This window comes from Homalodisca vitripennis, chromosome 2 (genome assembly GCF_021130785.1).
Source record: "Homalodisca vitripennis isolate AUS2020 chromosome 2, UT_GWSS_2.1, whole genome shotgun sequence".
Taxonomy (NCBI): domain Eukaryota; kingdom Metazoa; phylum Arthropoda; class Insecta; order Hemiptera; family Cicadellidae; genus Homalodisca; species Homalodisca vitripennis.
In genome coordinates this window covers 52,868,880-52,884,272 of record NC_060208.1, presented here as the reverse complement: position 1 = coordinate 52,884,272, position 15,393 = coordinate 52,868,880, and the positions used below count along the sequence as shown (strand labels likewise).

General features: G+C 33.4%; 1 protein-coding gene across 1 annotated transcript in view; it reads right to left on the bottom strand.

Annotated features, from left to right (window-relative positions):
• LOC124353934 (zinc finger and BTB domain-containing protein 41-like) overlaps nt 1-15,393 on the bottom strand; it is a 41,908-nt gene that overhangs the window by 20,212 nt on the left and 6,303 nt on the right. The window lies entirely within an intron of this gene.

Below are 15,393 nucleotides of genomic sequence, written 5' to 3'. Positions count from 1 at the left end.
TCATGTCTGGCTTTAATTAACTACAGTAATGAAGAGGAGCAGAGAAAGAAACAGCCATATAGATAGGATGTAGGCGGCAGTGTCATCCATATTGTAGAATAAAAGTAAAATTGACTGCTGTCAACATAATATATATTTTTTTTAAAGTAGCATGATTAAGGGCTCAAGAAATCAACTCAATAAGGAATAAAAAATTGTATTGCCATTGACAATTTTACTTGAATAGGCAGTCAACTTAGTTTTCTAAACTATACAAACTAATTTTATTCTAAATTAACCATTGTACAAATAAAAACAAAAAATTAGTAGGTAGTTATTACAGAATGATAATTATTATAAATAATTATTACAGAATAGTTAACTTAGGTCAGTCACATCCATTATATATATAGTTTAAATATAAGTTACTTAAAAATAAAAAATTATAATATACAATATTTATATTATTAAAAATATAAAATTTGAAATTATATCATTTAAAATATCCTTTAAAGGATACTAAATAAAATAGCATAAATAATGAATTATTGCGTTTATGTAAAACTACTTAATCACAAACTAAAATTGTATATCAAAATTGCAATTCAAAACTAGATTTATACAGGGTGGTTATAAATTATTGTACACATTTTAAGATTGAATAAATAAATAACAAATCAACTTAAAAACATAGAAATTGTTTTATTAAATAGCAAATTTAAAACAGTTTTATTACCAATGAAGGACAAAAAGATTACTGTTACTCATACTTTTACAAGGAAACTAAACTAATTCCATGTGCTCTCCAAGGTTTGCATGCAAAGTTTGTAGTCTAAATTCAACCTCACACCATGTGTTTCTGAGCATTGCTGGAGTTATGCTTCCAATAACCTCTCGAACTCTATTCTTGAGTTCCTCAATATCTTGAACTTTTTTGGCGAAGACTCTGTCCTTGACATAGCCCCACAAAAAAAGTCTAAGGGTGTAATGTCTAGGGAATGTGGAGGCCAAGGAATTGGACCATCCCGTCCAATCCAACGACCAGGAAACGTGTCATTTAGGTAGTCACGTACTATCTTACCCCAGTGTGGAGGGGCACCATCTTGCTGCCAGTAAACATTTGGTTGTCTATGCTCAATTTGCGGTATTGCAAAAAGTTCAAGCATGTCGAGGTATACCTCTTTAGTGACTGTCGGTTCTGTGAAGAAAAAGGGTCCTATCACTTCTTATATAGCCAAAGCACACCAAACGTTTATTTTAGGGCTGTCTCTCGAACATTATGAGGATTTTCAGTACCCCAAATCCTACAATTGTGTCTATTCACCTTACCAGAAACATGAAAGGTTGCTTCATCAGAAAAAAATTACTTTTTTCAAGAAATTGCTTTCTCCAATGTTTATTGTTTGTTCTTCGAGGTCAAGTAATCTAACAGCAAAATCGTAGCGTCGAGGTTTATCGTTAGGTTTTAGTTCATGTAATAAATTAATTTTGTATGGATGGAGCTTAAGGTGTTTGTACAAAATTTTTAAGACTGTTGATCGAGGTAATCCTAATTCCAAACTTGCACGCCGAGTAGACTTACCAGGGCTCCTCGTAAACAATTCTCTTACTTGATCAACAATAGCTTCAGAAACTGGAGGTCTACCAGCACCTTTTCTATGTTGGACACTTCCCGTCTGTTCAAACTGCCTATACCAGCGTTTTATAGAATTGTTACTCGGAGGATTGCGGCCATACTCTAAACGAAACCTTCTTTGAACAGTTATTACAGATCTGCTTTCATGAAACCAAAGAACACACCTTGCTTTTTCTTGCACACTAGCCATTTTGATACTGAGGTTAGTTTAGTGTTTGTTTAGTCAACTGTAATTAACAGCTGGTGTGGAAAGATCCTTTGTTGACCAGCTGACTATGTCACAACACAAGTCATTAAGAAGAATCATACCTTACACCCACAGTTTAAGTGACATTTTTACTTTCTTTTTATAACTACTTTTTATAATTATTGTAATGTGTACAATTATTAATTTTCAGTCAGTATATAAAACTGTTTTAAATTTACAATTTAATAAAACAATTCCCATGTTTTAAATTTGATTGGTTATTTATTTATTCAATCTTAAAATGTGTACAATAATTTATAACCACCCTGTACTATACAATGGGTTTGATAAGCCAGTTTTAGATATTATGTTTAAAGAGTCTAAAACTAACACAATTTGCACTATATGGCAGTCTATTAAAAAATAAACTCAGTTTAGTTTGAGAGAGTTGCCAGTTTTAGCCAGTCTTTGAGGAAGTATATTAAGTTTAACTCCAACTCTAGTATTATATTGGTGAATATAATTTGTAACTGGACAATTCTGTAAGTTTGATTTCTTTATATAATAGTGCCTGAAGAAATATAAATTTACAACTATGGGAGTTTTGAGTTCAGTGAAAAGTGGTCTGGAGTGAGTAAATAAACCCATACCTTCAATATTACGGATTGCATTTTTGTAATCAAAGAATGTCATTTACATGTGAAGAATAGTCCTAAACTAGTATACCATACAGTATAATGTGATTGAAACAGACAGAAATATGACATTCTTAAATATTCTAATTCTGTAATCTAGGAAACATTACTTATAGTAACTTTATACTATTAAGTACTGAGGATTTGTGTAACTAAATAAGATAAGGAAATAAACTGTCAAACATGCCTGAACTAATTTATATATTTATTAAACTGAAGTCTTACTGCATAGTGAAATGCTGAAAATAGGTATTATAAACAATTACCAACGTTTTGGTGGTGAAAATAACATAGAAACATACAAAACAAAAAACACCAACAACAAAACTGTCCGTATCTATATAATATAAAAGAAAAGTCGTGTTAGTTACACTATTTATAACTCAAGAACGGCTGAACCGATTTGGCTGAAAATTGGTAGGGAGGTAGCTAAGAACTGGGAGAAGGACATAGGATACTTTTTATCCCGTTCCCGATTCAGGATTCACCCCACTGATCTCTAAAAAATTACAGAAATACCCGTAAGAAATGCATTGCAGCAAACATATGTTATTAAGTGAAAGAGCCTGTTCAAATTTAATCAGCTGTTATTGTAAACATATATAATGCGAGAAAAGAAAATATATGTTTATATCATTTAATTACTATTTTAAAATTTCTTTACACCTATAGTTTGAAAGCATAGAGTAAAAAAAAAACTGTATCTTGAAAAAAAACAATTGCCTGAATTCCAAAATGTAAACAAACAACTGTAAAGTTGATTGACACTTTGACAGCTGCCTGTGTCATTTTTTCTGGGTTACTCAGTCAAACAAAATGAAATCATGGCTACTGACATATAGATTGTCCTTTCAGTTTTACTTAATAATCAGTCAATCATGAAGTGATTTTTTTTACCTTTGCAATAATCTGTTGGTTTTAAAAAAAGACAAACAAACTTATTACTTCGATTGCTTTCGGTTCGGATAACTTTGTTTCGCACAAAATTAAACGATTTATGAGTGTTTGTGAACATTGAGAGGATTATTATAAAGATGCCGCGACCCAGAAGATCAAATCTGTCTCAACAAAGCCGTAATACAAGAAGGCTTCGTAACGTTGTGAACAATTCTACTGAAGAAGAACGTGTGAAATCGGACGACAAGAGCGTCGTGTTGGTATGGCCCGACTTCGTGCTTCTCAATCTCAAGAGCAAAGAAAGGAAGCCCGTTGAAACAGCTCGCTTGGCTATGCGAAATCGGCGAGCTAATCGTACTCATCAACAACTAGATCAAGTTCGACACGCAAGAAGGAATACATCAGCTGTTGATTTGAATAGAGCATCATTTAGTCATGATTGCACTTATGATTACAGTTAGCATGTATCTGTACTTATTGGTCCAATGGATGTTGTTTGTGGGCATTGTGTGCATTGAAGTTTGTTGGAGATTCGCTTGGATTGTGTTGTCTTAATGGCAAAGTAAAATTGCCAATACTGACTCCTCCTCTTGATCCATCACTAATCACAAAAATAACAATTGGTTGAGTGAGCGAGCAATCTTGGCAGCTAAGAACAAGGATGTGGATGACTTAAACTTTTTTTAATTCAGAGTCAAATTGATGGTACTCTGCAAACATTCAAATCTATTGATTGCATAACAAATGAAGATGAGGCCACTAAACTATCCAACTGAATTTTTAAACTCTTTGGATGTGCCGGCTTACCACCCCATAATTTACGAGGTACTTTTGAAGGTTGGTGCAGTAGTAGTCATAATGCTTCGCAATCTAAAATCAACCAAAATTATTGCAATGGAACGCGTTTGGTTGTAAAAAAATTAATGATAAATGTGATTCACGCGACAATTCTTAAAAGAAAAATTTAAAGGTGAGGAAGTTCTTATTCCAAGGATTCCGATGATTCCTACCGATATGCCTTTTGAATTTAAACAAACTCAGTTTCCGATTCGTCTTGCATTTGCCATGACGATCAATAAATCACAAGGCCAATCTTTGAGCGTTTGTGGACTAAATTTGAAAAATCCATGTTTTTCTCATGGACAAACTATATGTGGCATGTTCACGTGTCGGCAAACCATCTGCTTTATTCATTCTTGCACCTAATAACAAGACAAAAATGTTGTATATCACAAGGTACTCGACTGAAAGAAAGAGAATCAATATTAATAAATTAATGTATCTGTGGCTTTGCTGCTTATTGCGATTTAAATTATTTTAGATAACTTACGAATTGTGTTTTTTATTTTGTTTTCCTATTTAAATTTCAGATTTGTTGTGAAGGAAAAAAAAATCACATAGGACCTAATTTGATTTATATTTTACTTTGTCTTTTTATTCTGCACATTTCAAAGCACCAATGTGGATGCTGTGGACCCTTTAAGGCGGTACGAAGTTCGCCGGGTCAGCTAGTAACTAATAAATATATGTCATTTGTACTTTAAAATTATATAAACCAGTCTGTGCTATTACAACATATTTAGTATAAAATCTGTCAGTACGTTGTCAGGGCCGCATTTACAAATTCGGCGCCCCTAGGCCTACAGACCAAAGAGCGCCCCCCCCCCCACCAGAGGACTCTGATTACACTGACGTAGAAATCCAGTAAATTTCTTAATTACGTAATTTTGATGAAAGATAATTACAATAGTATGAATAAATAAATATTTATATATAAATATAGGAGTGTTTTGAATAAATAAAAGCAATGAACCAATGAATGAGTCAACGTCGCACCCCGGACCTAGTTGACCTTGGCCACCCGCCCCGCCGAGCGCCAACACCACCTGCCGCCGCAACTTTTTTCTTTTGTGTACTTTAAAATTTATGCGCCCCCTAAAATTTTGTGCCCTAGGCCTGGGCCTAGTGGGCCTATAGGGAAATGCGGCACTGTACGTTGTTGAATATAGCAATTTATGTACCCGTAAGTCTAGTAACTATCTTGCCCACAATGGCCAAACTTCAGATCGCTGTGCTCACACTTTCTTATCTTTTAGCCTAAAAAAGAATACTAATTATGTATGGTTAATTCAATGACATATTTATTGATTACAAGAGTACTAAAACTTGTTTCTTGGCTTATAAATTAATAAATAAATATACTATTTTGGTTTAAGATGGTTTTTAAAAATTGAGATCACTCACTTATTTTTAAAAACATATATGTTAATTTAATATAGGTACTCTATACAACAAATTCAAAGATAAACATAATTTTTTAGTGATCTATCTATCTATCTATAAATATATATAAAATAAAATTTAATTATTTAATCAACTAAATGCAGTACAAATTGTAGAATAGTTTTGCAGCTCCAACTTTCAACCTACCATTTCACTGGTCTTTAAAAATTCAATAGAAATCACACAGATTCCAAATACAATCCATATTCAAAGAAATGGTAACTTAGAAATGCTTGTTTATGATTTCTCTCTATGATTTCAGGTTTTTTGAAATGGTTTAAAGTTTGAACCTATTGAAAAATCTATACTATTATTCAAAAATATAATGGTCTCTCTGCCTGTGTGTGTGTGTGTTTTACTCAATCACATTAACAATATTGGACCAATTGTATTTAAATTTTACAAGGACATTCTTAGTGCCCCTGGTTAACATTTTTCGAATGCCTGCTATTCATATTTCGAATACCCCTCTGGGTTACACCTCACTAGTCTCTAATGTTGTGAAAAATCCCATCTTGATCTTTAAAGTTGCGGCACAGCAATAAAATATTATTAATTGAAAGAGCCTGTTAAATGTAATCAACTGTTCTGTGTAAACATTGTCTTATAACAGCACAACCATTATATGTTTAGTTTATTTAACCATTATTTTTAATTTGTTTACATTTATAGTCTTAGAGTAAGCTTGATAATAACTACACTTCTTATTTCAACTTTTTCTCCAACCGCTGTTGAGCACTTAGTAAGGAAATATCCAGATAAGAAAATTAAAAGTTTTAGTAAAAATATACTTTTAACTGTGCATTTTAGCAAATATTAAATATAGACAATAGACAAAACTCTTTATTTCATGAACTTCGAGTACAGAAATGTCGTCAATAGTTTCCAAGAGTTGGAACTTGATGAATACAAACTAGGCTTGCATTACAAATAGGTGATAAATCCATGTACGAAATTAGTTTTGATCTTGAAAAGTCGGGTCTTCCCTCCACCGAATGTACTCGTCGATTGAGTAAAGGGGTCAAACTAGGAGCCAGTTGATAAGCCGCTGTCTCATATTCTTGATTGGCCATGGAATTTTCAGCTCATCAGCCAGGTAGTTGGCAAGTTTGGCACCGATGTATGAGGGCTTCTTCTCATAGAGTGCCAGTCTGTGATTGGGAAGAACATAGTCGCTACCGTTTCTTGTGAAGTGGTTATGTAGGTTGTTTCTTCTGGGGAGATCTTGACGTGCAGCATGGAGGATTACCTCAAGAATGTAGAGAGCTACCACTGTAAGGATTTTTAAGTTTATAAAAGCTCCTCGGCAGGACTCCTGAGGACCTAGACCCAGCATGGCTCTGATGATTTTCTTCTGGTGTATCAGTACTCTTTGGAGGTTTGTTTTGGAAGAGTTTCCCCATAGTACAAGGCCATATCGAAGATGTGACTCAGCAAGAGCAAAGTATGCTGTTCGGAGTATGCTCTGATCTTCTTTGATCGATTTGAGTCTTTTTATAACGAATACACCAGAACTGAGTTTAGAGCATACCGTATCCACATGGAGGCTCCATGACAGGTCTGAGTCAATGGTGAGGCCTAGGTGTTTAGCATATTTAGTTTGGTTTAGTCCAGGTATTTCAGTTACTTGGCGTTTTTTTGGTCCAAAGAAGAGTTGTGTGCTTTTAGTCTTATTAACAGCCAAATCATTGCTATGGCAGTACTCAAGTGCCATGTTAAATGCTATGTATGCTTTAATTTCCAGTTCTTCAGGGGTTTTTGTACTATTTATAAGAACTGTGTCGTCTGCATACATAAGCAATGAGCAGTGCCGCTCAAGGAAATTTGGCATGTCGCTGGTGAAAATGATGTACAAGACAGGGCCCAGGACTGATCCTTGCGGGACACCTCTACACCTCTATCTAGCTTTTGGCTTTCCGATCGAATTGTTTGCATTGTCCCTTTGTGATCTGTATGACTTATTTCAACCACTTGGGTTCTGCCTTCCAAGTAACTCTTAAACCACCTTGCGGCAACACTGGTCACTCCGATTCTCTCTAATTTCTTTAAAAGCATTTCATGGTTAAGGCAATCAAATGCCTTGCTGTAATCTAGGAGTATGGTTGTCACAGTGTTTCCTGCCTCTATATTGTCTATAAGTCCTTCTATTAGGCTGATTAATGCTGTTACTGTTGACCTTCCCGCAGTGAAGCCATGTTGATGAACTGTAAGCATATTGAAGGTTTTGGTATGTTGTAGGAGTCTGTTCAGTACTATTTTTTCTATAATTCTATATATAATTCTATAATTCTAGAAAGCTGACAGAAGTGAAATCGGCCGATAGTTTGATGGTTGTTTTTTATCACCTTTCTTATGTTTTGGTAGCACTTTAGCGATTTTTAGCTGAGAAGAAAATGTGCCCTGTGAGAAAGACTTGTTGACAATATTTACTAGTGGTTGTGCAAGTTCGTCTTTACATTGCTTCAATGTTTTTGGCGACAGTTCATCTATTCCTGAGGAGGTTTTTGATTTCATTGACTGGATGACTTGTTTTACCTCTGTTGAAGTGGTTGGGTGAAGTACTTAGTACTGTAATGCAGATATCGATGACAAGTTACTATCTAACTTTTATTATAAAATTAGACTGCTATAAATCCCATCAGTTATTTTTTGATAGAAGTTGGCTTCTCAGCCCTGTGTGTGCATATATGTTTTTTGGGAAACAAGACAAAATCATGTATTGCACAAAAATACTAAGACCCAAGTAAATTACAATGGCCATAAATATACACTTTTTAGACATATTTTCTTGATCGTGGAAACAAGGGAAATTCAACATTAGTGCCGGAAATATGATTCACTTGAACTAGAAGTACTCATACACCTGCAAAGCCTATGAAATTGTATGTAAAGCCACAGGTACTGCTATCATATTTAACTACCATCATTTATTGGTACAATCGTCATTAATTCATAGTGGTTATTTAGAAACAATAATTGTGCTCTCTAATATCAGGGTTAGGTTCAACAAATGTTTAATGATAGAAATATCTGATATTTTATGGAATACTAAAACATACCACATATTCTGGAACAACTCATATTAGCTCATAGGAAAGGTAAAAAATGTTTTATTCCACCATGTGAAGTTAGGGATAAGATATCCTCTCTGAAACTTATCCTGAGCTCACAATGGCTCACTAAGCCTTTTCATAGTGGTTACTTTGAAACAGTTGTTCTAATCACCTACAGAGTACACATATCTAAGGTGAGGAACTACTGATTGACATCTTATATAATGCTAAAAGAAATACCATGACATTTTGGAGGCAATCATGATATCTTCTAGGTGCTATTAGAAAACAGATATAGTCTCTGACCCACTGACTTTTAAACTGAACTTTTTAAAGATACAGAAGAAGTTCCAGAAATATAAATATTATTTAACAATAAACAATGATCTGACACAGTAGCGTAGCCAGAAGTTTCGTTCGTGGGGGGTCCGAAACCGGGGATCTGGGGGACGTTTTGTGTGTTATTTGCCAATGGGTTCACTGGTAAAAGGTAAATACCAAAAATATGGAGCTTTAGTAACTACGCCTTATAGAAAGTGGAAAGATGTAATAGGCATATTTAAATCTCACAGCAACTCTAGAACCACAAATTTTCTTGTATAGCTACAGAAACTTTACGAAGTTCGATTCTGACTGAGTAGAAGGCACCAAAGTGATTGAATTGAATTGAATTGAAAACATCTTTATTCATATAATATACAGTGGTATACATTGAATGGCGTCGTTATGTTAAATTAAACTAGCTGCGTCTAAGTAACAGTATTTACAGATTTCTCCATAACAAATCAAACTACACCTACTACCAGGTTCAACATAAATTAAGAATGGTTGTCAAAGTTCATCAAATTTATATAATGGGTTGTTTATCAAATAACTTTTTAATTTTTTCTTAAATAATTTAATATTGTCTATAGTTCTTAATTCCACAGGTAGTCTTAGTAAAAACTTTGCACCTGCATACAATGTTTTTTTGGTATAAAATTCTAGCTTATGGGAATTAATAGCAATTTGATTTCGATTTCTTGTGAAATATGAATGACTGTCACCTAGTTTCGGAACCAATTTATTTATGCTTATTTTTTTTACATGGAGTATCGATCGGAAAACATAAAAACTATAAACAGTCATTATTCCTAAATCAGTAAAATGTTGACGAACAGAGTCATCAAATTTTAGATTCAACATGGTTCGTATTGCCCTCTTTTGGAGAAGGAGAATTCTATCCAAATTCTGTTTTGACGTACCCTCATATATTTCAATACCAAAACTTATTGATGATTCTATAAGAGAGAAATAAATTATTTTTAAAGTATTTAATGAGCAAAATTTAGACATCCTATACAAAGCATACAATCCAGAAGTAACTTTATTAACTATGTGTTCAATATGGAGATTCCATGTCAAATTTTCATCTAAGATTAAACCCAAAAATTTTGTGGAACTTACTTTTTCCAAAGAGTGGTTGTTTATTTTTATTCCCGAATTTACTGAAGATTTCCTTTTTCCTGCACTGAAAACAATAAAATTAGTTTTGCTGGTATTTAATAATAGTTTATGATTATTAAAGAAATTATTTATGTCCAATAAACTAGAAGAAGCATTATTTTCCAAATTATTTAATGTACTGCTATTAATTTTTAAACTTGCATCGTCAGCATACAGACAAAGTGTTTTTGTTGGACTGTTTTGAAAAGAGAGCGGAATACCCTTCACATAACAGAGAAACAGCAGTGGGCCAAGGATTGATCCTTGCGGAACACCATGCTGAATCTGTGCCAGTGAAGAATTATTGGTGACTATTTGATTCTTAATGCTACTTTTTATTTCAACAAATTGTTTTCTATTGATTAAGTATGAACTGAACCAATTTAGGGTAATGCCATTGATTCCCAGGCCTTCAATCTTGTTTAATAGAATTTTGTGTGAAACGCTATCAAAAGCTCTGCTTAGGTCCAAGAAAATACCTATTGTTTTCTCTCCTTTATCTACAGAGTCAATGACGGAATTAATGAAATCTATGCCAGCAGTAACCACAGATCGATTTGGTCTAAAGCCATGTTGTTCCTTATCATGCAAACAATGGGTTTCAAGAAAATTTACTAATTGATTATAGACTGCTCTTTCAAAATTTTTTGAAAAAGTAGGTAGTAACGATAATGGTCTGTAGTGTGATGGGTTTTTTGAATCTCCTTTTTTCAAAATCGGGATTATTTTGGCTATTTTGAGTTTTGACGGAAAGATTCCACTAATAAAGGAAGAATTGATTAAGTGGACTAAGGGTTTAATTAGTTGATTGCTGGCTAACTTTATCACCGTCACTGGAACCTCATCATAACCAGTTGAAAACTTATTGGGAAAAGATCTCAAAATTTTTAGAATTTCACGTTCTGTTACTGGTCTGAATTTAAAATTTTTGTTTGTCAAATTATTAAAACAAAGCAGAGAACCATTGTCATTCTGAATGATTGGAGCTAACTGTGGAATTATTGACAATTCAACATAATTGGCAAAAAAATCAATGAAATGTCTACTAATTTCTTGTGGTTCTACCAAAGTTCGGCAATTAGTTACGATTTCAATGTTACTACAGTGTTTTTTCTTATTTCCAATCTCTTTGTTCATAATCTGCCAGGTTGTTTTGCTAACATTACTGGATTTTTCTATTTGACTTTGATAAAAATCCTTTTTCTTATTAATTAAAGTATCCTTGTAATTTTTCCTTATGGGTTTTAATCCTATTAAACAATTCTTGATTCTTAATAACTCTAGCTAATTGACTCAATTCTAAAATTTTTTGTCTATCTTGTTTTACATCAGGTGTTATCCAATTATCTCTACACTTCCTTGAACGCTTTTTAACTTTAGGAAAAAACAAGTTAAAGCAGTACATAAAAATGTTATGAAAAACATCAAATTTTACATCAACACAAGCATTATAGACATTAAACGAATTTCCCTTATCTAAAGCCTTAACAAATAATGCCAAATTGCTATCATCAAAAACCCTAGTTTCTTTTGTTACAGATTTACTTTTCAAGCTTAGGTTTGAATCTTTCCAAACCCTCTCCATCATTAACACGAACAAACACCATCACACTATAATGGTCAGATAACTGTGTGTCAATTCCCTCAACTCTTATTGAATGCTCATCAAAATTAGTTAAAACATTATCCAATGCAGATTCTGTAGTACAAGTTATTCGGGTTGGAAAATTAACTAAAAATCTCATATTAAATAATTGCAATACATCATTAAGCTTTTGTTGGTTCGAGCTATCTAGAACATCAATATTAACATCTCCCACAACTAAAACATTTTTGAATCTCTTAACTAATACTCTTAAACAAAAACACAATTTTTCTAAAAATGTTGACACATTTGAATTAGGAGATCGATAAACTACCATTAAAACAAAATGTAAACCAACCATTGTATACTTAACCACACAGCATTCAAATTCTTTTTCTAAAATTAAGTTTTGAATACAATTTAAATTTACATTTTTATACTTTATTTTATCTTTACATAGAACCATAACTCCTCCTCCAACTGAAAACACTCTTGAAAAGGATGCATTAACAATGTAATCTTTTAAATTGAACCTTTCAATTTCAGAATTCATCATTTTATGTTCATTTAGGACTATTATATCAGGGTTTAACTCATGGATTGTGATTTCTAAAGACTCTATTCGTGATGGCAGATGCTGGATATTAATGTGAAACAAGCTCAAACCTACTTTGTGTTTTACTTTTGATTCAAACCCTCTAAAGTTTTGATGAGAAAGACTAAATATTTTTGTATTTATATTGCTGGTAACATTTTTTTTTTGCTTAGGTCTAAAAAATTTTTGGACACACTATCATTACAAATACCACTGCTGAGGGAAGCTTCACTGTTGGTTTCACCTGTCACACTGGCACTCATATCCCCATATTGACTTTTACCCCCCTCAACACTTGTCACTACTGTAGACTCGGAGGGTAAGTGGACTGCAGGTGTCATCATTGGCTGATGTACATCTGTGGCTGGTGTTGGTTCTGTGCATGGAATGGAACTCGCTGAAGGCTGCGGCAAATCTGATGCTCAGCTGTCATCTCCCGGAGATATTTGACCAAATCTGAGTGAGATAGTCCATTTTGTTTCTTCCTTCTGGAGGTTTCATTGAAGGTTACAATAAGTATGTTCGCACCTGTTACTTCTCTGAATTGTTTAATGTTTTTGATGAAGTGATAAGGTGGTACACGGTCCCACACACATCCCATGGGGGAACAGATTAATGTTTTTAAATTTCTTCTTTTGAAATCATTTTCCAGCTGTTGAAATGCTCCATCATAAAGCTCCATATACTTATCATAATTTTCTGAGTTAAGGAAATATTTAGGTTTAGATACCAAACCATATACTGCAGCTCCCTTGTTGTACTTCTGACAGGTTAAGTTTTGAGCACAATAGTCCATGCGTCTTGGTTTCCCAAAGTTATCTTTCAAAAACTGCAGCAACACCCTGGCTCATCTGCTTGTAATGATTAAAATCTGCAGAGATGCAGTGTGCAAAGGCCACCTCAGGGTTAAGACGGTATTGATTGATAACTTCATTCATATGCGACTCCATCAGCTCAACATCTTGATTAAAAGTGATTTGTTTGGCCCAGCTTAGCTATGATATTGCTTCGATGATCATAGAAACTACCTTCTGTTTCCCAGTTCTACTCAAATGCAGCCCATGCTTTGTATAGTGCCCCCGTTCCAGTTGATTCAAGTTTATTAAAAAGACATTATCCATTCTTACTGTTAATTCTTCTATGTAGTTATTCAGGGAATTTATTTCAATATTTACATGATGATTTAGAGGCTGGTCATATCTTTTAGGTGTTGTTTGTAATGAATATTCTTCTATCTTTACTCTTTAGTTTAAGTTTTTCCTCTAGATGATTGTAAAGATTTTTCATGTTACCATTCAGACTGTCATTCGTCCCCCCAATGACATCAGTTGGCGTTTTGTCCTCTATATCAGTTGACTCAAGAACTTGAAGTAAGGTTGTATTAGCCCTCACATAGCCAAATGTGTTAACTCTTCCGTAGCTCTGCCTTTCGACCATTCTTGCAATATCTTTACTTTGACTGTCTGAACATAGTGTTAATTTTATATTCGGACATATGGACTTGTGGGACTTTGATGCTCCTGCATCATTTGGAGCATTTTGCTTGTTTATTGTGTTTTTCCTATTTTTGTGTGACTTAGGAGGCTTAGATTTTTTTGTGTTCTCACTGAGGTATGCATTTGAGTGTGAATCTTGAGATTCCATGTTGCTACCACAACTCCGTAAAATATCAAACCTATTGCTTATACAGACTGTAGGCTGAGAAGTATGTGGCTTCCTTATATCTGAGTTTGATTTTGTTTTTATTGTAACCCATGAATGGTCTTCATATATTTTTTGAACTAGTTCTTGGCCATCATTATTTTTTAGACAAAACATAGGCTGTTGTTTAGGTTCTGTTTCTGTGCTGACTGTTTTTTTGTCCAGTTTTGTTATCATTGTTGTGTATAATATATCATCACTTGGGTTTGAAGCATTTACCAGATGATATGCCATTAAAGACCGCTTTTTTACTAGGTCTGATTCAGCTAACTAGTCTTTTGAATAAAATCTAAGTTACATTCTTCATCATTCATAATATCCTCAACTAGAGACTCCACTATCCAGCAAGCAAATATTCCACAATCGTAGTTGTTAGGTTGTTGTGGCGAGTTCACACACTTGAAAGTGGCTGCCAGGGAAATTCCACCGAAATAATTTTTTATTTTCTCGGCAATCTTTGTAGCTGAGGATAGATTATAGTCTTGTAAGGAGTCAAAATGTAGGAATTTATTACTCATTTTGTCATACACTAAAATACTCCAGTGGGATCCGCTTTCATTATTGAAAACCTCAGCATCATTGACAGGTAGTATTATCTTATTTTTTGAGTGAATATTTAATGCGTCAAGTAAAAATCTGTAATCTTGCAAATTTTTCAATGCATGGGATATCAAAGGACTAATGATGGTACATGATTTAGATTTTAGATATTATGTGTCATTAATGATTTGTAGGTAAGGCTCTATTGTGACACCAGTTAGCCAGTTTTTACTCAGCAGTTCTTCAGTTATTTTATTTCTTTTCCAAAGAGAGCAATCTGTTTGTGTTTCTACTTCAAGGGTTTTTTTAGAGTTGGAGTCTAGTTCTGTTTGTATTTCAATAGTTTTTGTAGATTTTGTTAAGGTCATATTTAGCGATATGGATGAATTAAGAGACTCTTGACTAGAGGAATCATTAAGGCATTAAGGCGATGAATCATTACTATTTATTTTTTTTTGACTACAGTAGAAATTTCCAATTTTAAAAGGAAGATTTTTTTCAGAGATATAGTTTTCAAGTTCTTTTTTGGACCTAAAAATTTTACCTCCAGGTGATTTAATATAAATGTCCTTTTTTCCCTTACTGAGACCATTTTTTCTTATTTTTTCTTCCTTAATCCAGCCTTTTGGTAATTTATTTTTTTGTGTCAAACTCATTGTAATCAAATGAAGAAATAGTAAAAAAAAAAAACAGTTTATTAAATTTATTAGAAATGTGATTTAGCTTTATAAAAGAAAAATAAAAGTAAAAAGTAATA